Raw genomic sequence first — 13,310 nt, 5'->3', positions numbered from 1 at the left:
GAACGTCTCCTATTTTTTCAGTTTTCCTGTTTCAGAAATTATGAAATAGTGATTGTCAGAAGTCAAAGGAAATTTTAAGGTATGATAGGTTGTAATTTTAAATAGTAATAGCGCTTTCAAACATGTAAGTTGAAAGAAGTTTCATTGCAAAAAGAATCAAGTAGCACAATGGGAGTGTAAAGTGAGATACTTTAAAAAGTAATGCTGCCTTTTCCCTAAGTGGCTCTTGCCACAGTGGATATTGTGCACTAAGCAGAAGATACCATAGCTCTCAACGCGCTCTGTGTGCGCGGCGAGCTTCTTCACTGTTGGCCTAGAGATACAGCTAAAGACAGTGTGAATTGCATGCCTAATATACGCAGAGATTGGCTGTTAGAATTTTGTACGTGTACTCAAAAGCACAAAGGCGAACTGAAGAGTATTTTCAGTTTCTGAATTTTTTTTTTTTTTTTTTGGTAATGCCATGTAATAATAACCTCTCGCAATCTACTGCTGCTCCTCGAGGGGCCCTGCCAGTGCTTCAGCACCAAGAGCATGAGTCACGGGTAGGGCCTTGCAGCCTTAGAAAATGACAGCCTACACTCACATATGTTCACTTTTGTCACATGCTTACAGGATCAATGTCAAATTTTCCAAATGATGAATATTACGTACAAAATCCAAATGATGAATATAGGTTTTTTTTCTCTGTATCGCAGTGGTAATGAAGTAAATAACTGAAAATATTGCTGCTTCTCATAGCTCTCAATGCTCTCTGTGTGGGCAGCAAGCATCTTCGCTATTGGCCTAGAGATACGGCTACCGCAATGAGGAACATGTTTGGTACGGAGTCACAAACAAACCTGCCTCTCTCAATCCCCTTTCTCTCTTGGCATTTTCTGTACCTCATGGCTGATGGCCTTTGCTGTCCCCTAAAGATCCGAAAGGGTTTCCTCTCTCCCCCTGCTCTGGCCTTTCATCCTTCTTACCACTTCTCATTTACTTAATCTTGTGTATGCCTGACTCTACAGCTCCATCGGGCCCAGGCGTGCACTGGGTGGGGGGGAGATCGTTTCAGATGCCTTATTCCTTTTTTGCGTGCGTGTCTCTGCGTTGTTGCACTTCTGCGGTCCACGATCCTGATTTTCCAGTGACGCATACACATTAGCAGAACATATTTTGTTTCAAAAGGTAACTTTGCCCAACATTATTTTCTGCTTCCAATTTTATTTAAATTGCCAGTCGTAAAAGGTTAGCTGTCATTAGAAAAGAGGGGGGAACCTTTGGATAAGACCTTGACTGAGAACATCTAGAGGTAGCTAATCTGGGGCAAGCTTCCCTCTCTTAAATGAAGCAGGTTGAACAAAAGCTATCAGGTAGAAGTTATTTAGGTAAGTGGAGCTGAAAACGACGACTAGGTGATTTACAAGATACTGTCACAGTTGTTAGTGTAGTCTTAGCACCAAGTGTTCCTGAAGTATTCAAATAATAAAGATGCACTTTTTTCATGAAAGATACGCAAGTGTGTGTGTATGTACCTTTATATATCTCTAAGAGCTACTATATTTCCATATATAGATTATATATGCATACACATAAATACACAAACCTATACATTTGCATGTTTTTTGCATGAAAAAATACATTGATGTATTTATGGAGGTGTAATAGACCTTAGACTTTGTCAAAGTCATACCTCTAAAATAAGTAGCCCGCTCTGTTAAACAATGGCAATGATTGATACCTGGCCAAAGGACAGAAAACATTTGGCAAAGTTGTGTTGCCCTTTTTAAAATAAATCAGAAATGTTTTGAGACATATTAATTATAAATGACAATTCAATTAATTAGGGTGAGCAGAGTTGTGCACTAGAGAATTCTGCACTTACTGGGCTGACACGTTGCTCCAAACAGGTAGGAGCTCTTCATTATTACTTTTTTCTATTCTTCTCTTGTCACTATGGTAATTACAGAGCTGTGGTTGCTATAGCAAAAAAGATTAATCCTCCATTGTTGTTGTCTGTATGCCAGCAGAGGCTTTTAGTAAGACCTACTTGTACTGTCTTTAGTGGAAATCGTAGATGTTGGATAGAGTTCTGATAAATAATTACATTTAGGGATAGTTTTAATAATTTGTCATTTGAAACAGCTTAAAATTTTGTATTTATTATAGAAAGCTAAGGATTTTAGTGGAGCACGCTTGAAATATGACCAATTATTTTTGAATAGCAAGATGCGTGTGAACTGCATTTTGGACACTCAAGCCTGAAAAATTTTTCTTACTGCATTGAAAACTAACAAAATACATCTTTAAAAGAATGTCCTAGAAGCAATTAGCACAGAATATTGTGCTGTACATATAGCAAGAATTCATTTTTTACTGGAAATCAGTGTTATGACTGATATTGAACTGTGCAGTTGGTTTAACATAGCTTTCTAAATTATCCCGTCATATCTCATCTGGGAATTGAAATGTTTGAGTCATCAGTCACTGGTTTTGCTTAGTTTAGGCTATGAATTTTGTTGCAGCTTGTAGGCAAAGAGAACCAAAGGTAAATAGTTTGTCCAAACTAAACCAGCTTGTGCTGTTGATAGTGTTTTAGTGTGTAAATATGACGTAACTCTCCCTTTCTCAGGGTGGCATTTAGCCAACTCCACCTTGCTTCTTTAATTTTTACTCATCGTTTGTTTTCTTAACTGCTACTGGGTCTCCATCTGTGTGATCAACTCTAGTTAGGACTGCGTTTGCTCTTACAATGCAAAGTTACTTTTTGACAAAGTATGGATTGGGATGGTTTAAATTCCACTCAAGTCTTTTAGAGAGCTGAATTCAAGATTTTCTCATGTTTAAAATCCAGTTATCCAACTAATAATTCTGAGATAATCTCCCTTGTTCTACCGAGTAATTATTTTCATGTATGTTAACTACTTATATGACAAAATGTAGAAATTGTCATTTTTATCTTAGAGAGAAATTATAGATCCTTATTGCCAGCTGATTATGTTTAAACAGGATCCCTGAGAGTGCCTAACCTCTGTCTTTAAAGCCATTCATTGCACTGTGCAAAATAAGTTTTGATGAGAGATTCTTGTTGAAAGTAACTTTGATTATTCTACAGCTGACCATATCTTAAACCCACTGTTTTTTTGCCTACAGAGTTGCATTTCAATTTTGTAGCTTTTAGTTTTGTATCTGAACTTCTTCTAGCATCTGAATTTTCGTTAATTTTTTCCTTCCCTTCAGAATCTCATATCCTCAGATGTAGTAGGTATGTGTCAAAGGCAAGCTTTTAATAAGGCATCTCAGCAAATAACCTCTTTACAAAGCAGTTGTTCTTTGTGCACTGCGTTGTGAAAATGTACCTGTGCCCCTATAGTCAGTGGAAGGACTCTTTAAGAACCTTAACGTGCAGGAAGACAATACTTCTGTGTTTGAAGCCCTCTGCATATGAGGACAATTCTCACTGCGATCAGTTTGGATGGAACAATATAAAAGCTTGATGTTGTTAAAGAACTCTGTGACCTTCAAGAAGGAAGAAGTTGTTTCAGTGACAGATACACTTCACTTAATCTGATACAGTAGTATATAGAGACCTTCCACATTACTTGCCACTTGTGTTTTGAGTCCATGATGCATTGCAGAAGGTGTGCATAAAGGATGTATCTGTCCTATTTATTAATTGCTAGCCAGTGATACTGTTCAGTGATACCTGCCATTTTTATATTAGTCATATTTTTAGAATTTCTATCACTCTTGACAGTTCTTTTCTAGAACAAGACTATTGCTTATTGAGGTTTAAGGCCAAGCTGTAACTCTTATTCTTTTGCTGTTCTTTTAAGTTTTTAAAAAATGCAAATCCATGTTTGTTATGTGTAGATAATGTTGCTCTCCAGACTGCACCCCATGTGACTGCCCCTAATAACTTAATCATTCATTTTCACAGTCATCGTACAAGTCTGAGAATAGGAGAGATGCAAGTTGAAGCGATTGTTTAAAGTCGCTCGGGAAACTTTTGAGTAAAGCTGCCTCAAATTCTTTCAAATACACCTTTGACACCTTCAGCAGATTCTTTTTTTATACATCCCATCCTAACTGGCCTTCTCTATCGTATAGACATAGTAAGCTGTCTTGTATACCATCATTTCATATTGCTTCTTTTGCTATTTAAAATAATGCATTTCATGATCCTTAAGCCATCCTTCCTGCTACGACGTCGGCAGAAATCACATGCTTCTTCCCACCCTCATGCGTCTTCCACCACCCCCTTCCTAGCAAATTGTTCCTGGGTGCAATTGTACCAATAGTGCTACTGAAAACCTGAGAGCTATTTTTTTCTAAACCAGTTGTTTTCTGTGAATCTGCACAAGGCAAATAATAAATAATACAATAAATGCATAATTGGAGTTAATTTGTCTTAATTATATTAAGACTAAAATATGTTAGGGCAGCTTGGTCATCCCTGTACGTGCATGTCCTGACCCCCAAGAGATTGCTGTGTGATATGAGACGGGCTGGAGTTACAGCCATGTTTTACTCAGTGTTCTTCCATAATTTGCTGTGCTTCCGACGCCCGCAAGCAACGATGCTGTTAATTTTTTCTCTCCAAGTCTCTGTTACGACCTGAATACCGTATGATATTTTTGTCCACTTAGCTTTAAATGTAGTTCCAGAACAGTGTCTGTTTCTGGGGGGGGAAAAAAAATTCCGAATTTTGCCAAGTTGTGTTTTTTATGTTGCTAGCAACTGCTAATGTCTCCTGATCTCACTTAATACAAGTGTCTGTCAAAGGAGCTTGTGCATTAAGGATTCCTTTGCTTTCTTTCCAATAATAAATTTAGGATAGTGGTATGCATGCCACTTGCTTGTTCATTACTTATTGAACAGTTTTAATCGCCTTAGCATTGAGTTTTTCTTTGATAATGGTAACAAAAGTTCCCTAACCAAAAATGTAGTATTATAAGTGGCTTTCTTTTTTCAATAAAAAGAAGGAAAAGAGAAAAGCACCCCCCAATTTATTAGCAAGTTTGATTAGCAAGGTCTGATGCCATATAAGCTCTCTAAATGTATAACGTTAGATAATAATTCCAAGCTGTTCCGTCAGGCTTTGTGGCTGCTGTTTTAGCAATATGGGATAGTTGGAACTTTTGAGCATAAGCTACAACAGGAATTTCAGCACCATTTGTCGTTTGGTATGCAAGGGAACTTCCTGTTTTGTATTGAATCTCATCTCTTTTCCCTGTTTGGATTCCGGTGAATACTCTTTGCTGAAGTTGTCTTTCTCCTTCAGCTGGAAGCCCACCACACTGTTGGATCAGATGCAGCCTGCAAGCCTGCTTGGGCGGTTTGCTGGCAGGCTAGGCCTAAATGGTTTTCTTGCAGTGGAGGTGTTAATATGAATTCTTTGGAAGGGTATAGACAGACTTAAAAGCAGGATTAATTTGCTGCGAAGGAGAGTGTTGTGAGGGTTTTTTTAAATGTCCGTAGAACTTTGAGTCATCTGTAAAAGCTCTTTACATCTGTTTTTTTTGAAGTTGTGATTCACTTTTTCTAAAAGCAGCTGACATTGATTCTTTTTATAATGCATAATTATCTTAGTAATTTATGATAATTATCACTGTCATGACCATCTCCTTGAACACCTAAAAGCAGAGTGTAACAAAAGAATTCTAATCATTGCACTACTTCAGAAGACAATTTTAAGATAATCAGCTTTCAAACGAACCCTTATTTTGTTTGAATATCAAGCTCGGTTGTACTGGTTCTCTTTTTGCCTGCCCCGGAAGGGTACTGTTTTGAACACTACTATGGCAGTGGGGTCCTCCTTTTGCCTCCTGGTTTTACTACTTTGCTTTAGAACTTTAAATTAAAGGCTCACGATGAAGGAAAATGAGAACTGTGCAACACGGTGAGTGAGGGATGGGAGCAAACTATATGCATGGTGTAGCAAAAAGCATATAAAGCCGCATTAGAACGCGTCGTGTAAAACAGAGATGCTTTGTGCTTGCTTGGACTTTAAATCGTCAACAGCAGAGAAAAACGTCTTGGCTTTCATTGTACTATGTTGAAGAACTGCTTTTTTTTCTCACCTTTTTGCAAGGACCTGGGCTGATTGCTCTGACAAAAGGTCCGTAACAATATGGCTACCATGGCTAGTTTAGGATCTGTATTGTCAAGAGAGAACAGTAGGCACTTAGGGCAGGCAGACTTTGTGATGTCAAAAATGTGTTGCTTTTATGTAGCATCAAGTTCAGAATTATGCAAGCTAGACTCCTCTCACTGTCTTAGCCTGCAGAGTTAGCTTATTTCTATCTGCCAGAAAAAAAGCATTTTAACACAGCTGGAATAAGTTGTAATAATCTGTCTGTTATACCGGACAAAAAAAAAGAGTTGATTCAGTTTTGTCTTTAAAGGAGTGGAAGTAAGATTACATTGTAGTAGAATTAAATAGCTTTTTAAAGTAGAAAAATTTTGACATATACCCACCAGAAGCTGTTTTGCTCTTTGTAACTGCAAGTCTGTATTGCAAAGCAGTTTGAGTTGAGTGATCAGGTGATTTCCACAGGTTTTCCATTCCCTTTCAAAGCCCGGATTGAGAAGTATATTAATTGCACATATTGGTGCAGTGTAGTACTGTACACGATTCTGTAAGGCGCTCTGGCACTTGGGGCTAAATTCTTTCTTCAACTGTTCCTTTATAAATCTCTTGAGATCAAAGTGTCTGCCCTTAATTTATACCAGTGTAACATGGTAGCAAGTATTTCTGCAGTTCAAAGGTTAGGTAACGCTTATTACGCAGGAATAAACATTTTAAAGATGAGATGAGACAGATACTGCAAAGCTGTCAGATATGTTAATAGCCAAGCTCTGCTTAAAAGTGAGTTACTATCTTATGTAAATTCTTCCATATTCTTCCCCTCCCCCTTAAATGAGAAGAACTTCATAGTTCATTAGCACTCTTTTTCTTTAAAAAAAAAAAAAAAAAAACAAACCAGTTGGTAGTGAAGGATTGTATCTTACCCCTCCTCCATTTTAGGGCTTGCTGCTTATTTGTCTATTTAACCTGTCTATATAATCTCTCTTAAATTATGGATAGATGTAGGTGATAGAATTGACAGAGTCCCTTCCCCCCCCCCCCCATGACAAAGGATCTGTGCTAATCCGGGAGGGTCGTCCAGTTGGTTCAAATAGAAAGGGGAAAAACCAATGGACCTGCTGCAGTAATTTGTGAGCTGTCAGAAGTGGAACTACACAAACCCCAGTGTCACCATTATGAATTAGGAGACAGCACTACACCTACATGTAGATGTGCAGTTTAGTGAGCTGCTAGGCCTTAGGGCTCAATCAATCTCTTAGAGTAACCACTGGGACATACATAGCTTGCTATTTGTGCTTTTGTTTTAAAGTATATGCTTATATTACTGCACATTAATACTGCATTTTGAGTGTATAACGCATTTTAATAAAAGTATGTTGTTGTTAATCTAATTTAAAAGCTTTTTACTTTTTTTTCCTCCCCTCACGATTACTTTAGAATAGATTGAAAAGATCTGAACTTCTTTTTTGCAAGTGTGAACATTCATAATGAAATTTAAAATTTCAGTTGCAAGTAATTTTTTCTCGTACAGTCCCTCCGTGTGAGGTGTGCTCCCAGTGATCTTCTGGGTTTCTCTTGCTGGGGCTTGGATTTTTAGCAGTATGCAGGCATGGGTTAAATATTGGAAAGGCTTTGTGTCTACGAGTTTTCTTTGAAATACAGTGAATAGGCAGTGGTAATCATTCTCATATGATTTCTAGATTACCTAAGATAGCTAATTTTATCTTTACGCATTTTGACATAAGTACAAATTTGCAACTGATGAGTATGTAAAACTGTTAGTTTTCCCCTCCTTTTCTACTCCCTATAGAACTTGATCTTTATTAACAACGTGATTCTTTGTACCACATTCAAGCCCGAATCACGTGTTGAGAACACGATACCTAACATTTGAGCTTTTATTTGTACATCAAACTTGCTTTAAATTGAGAGCTGTCAGCAAAGAACATTTTAAATCCAGAGTGTGTTTAACCACATCTAGTACTACAAAATATCATTGAAAGCAGAAGTAAGGGCTAACTGAGATTTCCACCAATTTGAACAGAGATTATTTCAAATCTATACTGTAACAGAAAGATAGACGAGTAGACCCTAGGAGCTGAGTCAGGGTAACAGATGGTCTCCAGAAATAGGTGTCATAACTGGTTCCAAAATCTGATTCCCTTAGTCACTAGTTGTGTTAAGATGAAACTGTATACCAAATTTATGCTTGTGTGGTATTTCAGTGCTGGCTGTTTGACAAAATGAAGTCATTTCACCTGAGGGCATTCAGATGGAGAGTAAAATTGTATGAGCCACAGAACCGTACAAAAATGCATAAACAGTACATGGACTTTTAACAAACAGTTAATAACAGGTTTGCACAATCATCCAGAAGATATGTACTTTTGTTGAAATCTTAGTAAGTCTCTTGTGTAAGTAGGGAAATTTATATTTATGTACAACTCTAAACTAAAACTGTGTTCATTTTTATTTATTCCTGCATCTAAGTTACTTTTGAAATGGTTAATGTTTGTAAAAATGGTAAAATAAGCAGTCAAGGTGTCCTAAAAGGAAAAGAAAAGAATGTTATTCTGGTGGTGATGATTTTTATAATGATCATGTTTGTTTTTAAAAAAAATGAAGAGTTTTTCTCGTGTGTGTCAGGTTTTAGCTAGACCTAAGTTGAAGTAAGTTATTAAAGCAATGTTACACAAAGTATATTTTTTAAGTAATCTGAAAGTAGTGCAACTTATTTCAGCCGATCTGATGAGTTTATCCCGCAGTTGTCACCAACGTAGTATTAATAAGCCCAGCAGAACTTTACATTCATATTTTGTCACCGGTGGAAGCCTAATTGAGCTGGAGCAAACGTGCTAATGATACTCCTTTTCCATTTCTGGCTTCCTCCTTCTTTGTGGAGGAATTTAAATTTCAGTTAGAGTTAAAAGCTAAAGGATATTTATGTAAACTGAAAACTAAACCAAGCATGAAGATAAGAGGAAAACTAGAAAGTCAGTTAGCATTGTAGGTCCGTAGTAAGTTAGGTGTTACAGTGAGATTGAGCTCTTTTGTGAGCGCTGCTGGTTTTTGTTGTGTGGTCTTCAAGAGCTGTACAAAGGGTTGCGCCAAAAGTTTGTATTTCAACTGGCACTTCAAGATAGGAGTCATACAAGATTAGGAATACTTTTTTTCTTTCCAAAACTGAAAAAGCTGCTGTATCAGTCTGTGGGCTTCACATTATACCTTTGAAAAGGCTTCAGAAATGCAGGAAACGTTGGATTTCTAGTAATTGCAAATCATTTACGGTATTAAATGGCGATATCAAAACAGGATAATGAAAGAGATTCTGCCCTAGCTTTGTGCTTAGGGCTGTTTTTGGAGGAGTTATTTGGGTTTTTTTGAACAAAATTTGTACATGCAAGATTGACATTTGAATATTCTGTGTATTCTTGATGGGTTTTATCCTTATTTCTTTTTTATTTTTTTCAAAATGATAACTGCTGTAGTTAATTAGTGAAATATGTTATCATTTTTGACGCTCTTCAATTTGCTTCAGAAAATTTCTTGTGATCAAGTAAAAGCCTCAACAGTAAAAGAAGGATCTGTACTTCTTACGAAGTGCGTTAACTATAAAGCATAGAAACTAGAAAAGAAATGAGAGATAATAGTATGATAAAGATGAAGAATGTTGGGTTTTCCGTCTTCTGATTGCTGCTCTTCTGTGATACGGTATTTAACTATTTGTCCCTTGGTCCTGAATTACTGTACTGCAACTCAAATCACATTCTTGTTTCACTGATGTCCTGTTTGCAGCTGCATTTTCATTGTTGGTGCTTCACTTCATGCCTTTTAAATTTAGGGTTTTCTTTTCCCTATTCTACAGTACAAGTAATGTACCAAGCCTTTTCTTTTACATGAAATATGTTAGCAATTACAAAGCTCTTCAGTGAGGTGGATTTGTGAAGTACATATTATGTATATCATAATTATTATGTGTTGGAAAGTTAGATGCTTCCGGTTGCTCCAGCTTTCTTTTACTGTGATGTCATTGGGGGATTCATCAATAATGGCCCCAATTCTCATTTACCGTATATAAATTTTAAGTGATATGCAAATAAATGCTTAATTCTCAAAAATAATCCTTTTATATGTTAAGCACATAATAGATAAAATGCACACAGCTATACTTTAATCATCCAGCATGACAAGTGAGTAATAATGTCAAAGACTAATTTATGTGTAGAATAGGTACTACATCAAAAGCAGCATTAATTCTTCGGTTTTTTTTAAGTACACATAAAATGCATTGAAAAACTGTACAGTTAGTTAGGAGCCACTAGAAGAAGTTTTAAAGGAAGTGCTTTTTAGTTTGATTCTGCTTTCTGATATTCACCTTTGAAGTTGGTAGTTTTTCTGCCTCTCAATTGGGAAGGCAGTTCCACATGTTAAATGCTTCTGAATCAACATTTACATGGTCCAGCCCTGTCCATTCCCCTCCCTGCTCCTGTATTTCCACTTTTTCCTACGTGCCCATCCTGATACTGACCTAGTTCCGCAGGGGGCTAGTCTAGAGCTAGGGCAGCTGGCTCCACCTCAGCTGGTCGGCCATGCATTTAGGAAGACGGGAGAGGGAAGTGTTTTTAGATAGCTCAGCATCCTCAGTCAGCTACCATGTGGTCACCTTTAGTGGAGCTCCACAGCCTTTATCACCTTAAAATAAAAATGTTTTACTATAAAGCCATATTGTTGTAGAGTCATATAACATAGATTTTATTAAAATACTAATTGAAATACTGTTTTAAGGAATTTGAAGTTTACAGTAATGTATTAACAGCTTAAAATTTTGTCAGCCATCTACGCTTAAGACAAGTAAGATTAGATTAACTTATTGCAATAGTAGGACTGTATCTTATTTCTCTGTTATCTTTAAATTCTGCTGAACAGTATGTAAAAACCTTCCGATATTCATAAATGGATATCTACAACTCTGTTAGAAAAAAATTTGGAGGGTGAATGCAGGAATAGATTGAGAACTATGTGAGCTTGAGGAGAGCCCTTCAGACTCCTTAGGTCTTCAGGATTTTTCTTGGCCTTTTGGGGATGATATTTTTACAGATAAACTTTATTTTCTTGAGTTACAGCACACTTTTAACAGTTACAGTTATATCTTACTACTTTATTTTTTAACAATTGGATTTTTAAATAAATGTTACACAGAATTGGAGAAAAAAATGCACCTAAAAACATGGACCTGTGACAAAAATTACCTAAAACTGAACTGTAGGTTCTGGCCAAAGGAAGCAAAGAAACTGTGCGCTTCTAATATCATTTTTAGTTGCAGGGGCAAAAATATTCATGTTCATGTATATTTACCTTCTGCTCATTCTTTTTAATCAAATCTTACTTTTACAGGTATATGCCATTTAAGCAGAACAATAAAATCTTTGTTATGTGATTGCTCCTTGTCCAATTCTGTGAGAGTTGCATCCTTTTTCCTGCCCTATAGCTTCATTATTCTTCAAAGCTGCTTAGGTTGGTCTTGTCAATACACTGCAGCGTTACTGAACTTTAATTACCAAGACTAACAAATTGAGTCATCTCCTTACCAAGATGAATCTTGGTGATTTAAGTAGAATCAAACATTTTTATATTCTCCTCTGCTATGTAGTTTAATTAAAGGGAAACAACCTTGTCTTTATCCTTTTATAACTAACCAAGAGCAAGAGAAGAGTTAATATTTGAAGGTTCTTTGTCCTCATCATTTATTGAAAACCTTCTAAAATGACTTTAGGCTGAAATTTCTGAAGAAATGTGATTAGAATATTATGCCTTAATTTAAATTTCATATTTCACAAAATGCCTACATTTCTGCACCTTAATTCTGTTCTAGCAATGCCTTCAATGTTTCCATAGTTTATAATTTGCAAATTAAACAGTTTCTCCATTTTAACTTTCGAAACAGCCTGCAGTCTAAATACTTTTTATCCTAGTGCTTGTAAGCAAAAAATTAAACTGAGTAACCTGTTTTAATTGTTCTGCCTGAATGATGCAGAAGAAAACAGCTTTAAAAGTTGGTGCTAAATTCAGAGCCACCAAATTCCCCAGTTGCTTAGTTAAGTTATCACTGAATACAGAAATTATCTGCCCATCACTTTGGATGCTGTCTTACTGGTTTTCTGCCACCCAGGCTACTCAGCATCCTGAACTGGTTATACTTGATAACAGGGCTGCTGTGATAATTTGGGAAGGGTTTACCTGTGAGGAGAGATGATTCATGAGACAGATGGCATATAGGGAGTCAGTGAAGGTGACAGTCTGGCTTTATCATCAGGAGACGTTTGGGGATGTCTGATACATTCATTGCTCCCCTTCCCCCTTCTAACCCTGCTTTCCGTTCCCAGCTGCCTTACCAACATTTCCCTTCCTCAGTACTGACTTTTATTTGGGTGGCGGTGGTGGTGAGAAAGTCGCACAACCGATCTCCCGACGGTTGCTGAAGCTAACTGGGACCTAGAAAACTTAATAATACACAGATTTATGTGCTGTGTGCCTAGAAAGAAGTTCAGTTTCATAGAAATAGAATTGGGCAGACTGAGAAAACATGGGTAAAGTGTGATAAAACATTGAGGCTGTGGTCAGTAGTATTTTGGGGAATGAAAAAGGGATTCGATGACTGTGGTGGAAGATCTAATTTTTGCGTTTTAACTAAGGAGACTGTCAAGCAAGTTTGCAAAATCCACTCAAAATATTAATATGAAGCTACTCAGAACTGCGTAAGCTGAGGGGCACCTTGAAAAGGTGAATTTTGTGTTACAGTCTGAACCTTGGTTTCATAACCTGGAAAAGCAGATTCCCTGAAATTCTCCAGGGCTAGGGCCCAGCATCTCTCTAGCAAGTCTAGTTTGAGGTAGCTGTCATAGTAATCAGGACTTGCATTAACGGCTGCAGTGCTGCAACAATTCTAGCTTCTCTTGGCTGTCTGCATCCAGATGCTTGTCTGGTCTTCCTCCTCAGCCCATGCAAGGGAGCTTGTGGTAGCTTATCTGCAGCAGCAGGGCAGTTGACTTGCATATACGCTAGGCAGTGCTGCAGGTCAAAACGTGAGTGTGGGCATTTCTCCCAGAGCAGATAACGAGCAGTAAATTGATGTTCCCTTATATGTTCTTTGTGTGTCAGAATTCTAGATGCAAATAGAGGTTGCTTGTTTAAACTCATAACATGCATGTGATTACTAAAAGTTTTGGAGATACACGGA

The 13,310-nt window shown here is 37.2% G+C and overlaps 1 protein-coding gene across 1 annotated transcript in view; it reads left to right on the top strand.

Moving 5' to 3' along the window:
- ITFG1 (integrin alpha FG-GAP repeat containing 1) overlaps positions 1 to 13,310 on the top strand; it is a 107,367-nt gene that overhangs the window by 44,528 nt on the left and 49,529 nt on the right. The window lies entirely within an intron of this gene.

This window comes from Struthio camelus, chromosome 10 (assembly GCF_040807025.1).
Source record: "Struthio camelus isolate bStrCam1 chromosome 10, bStrCam1.hap1, whole genome shotgun sequence".
NCBI classification, from domain to species: domain Eukaryota; kingdom Metazoa; phylum Chordata; class Aves; order Struthioniformes; family Struthionidae; genus Struthio; species Struthio camelus.
The sequence above is the reverse complement of the archived record's forward strand: the minus strand, read 5'-3'. Positions and strand labels throughout refer to the sequence as shown.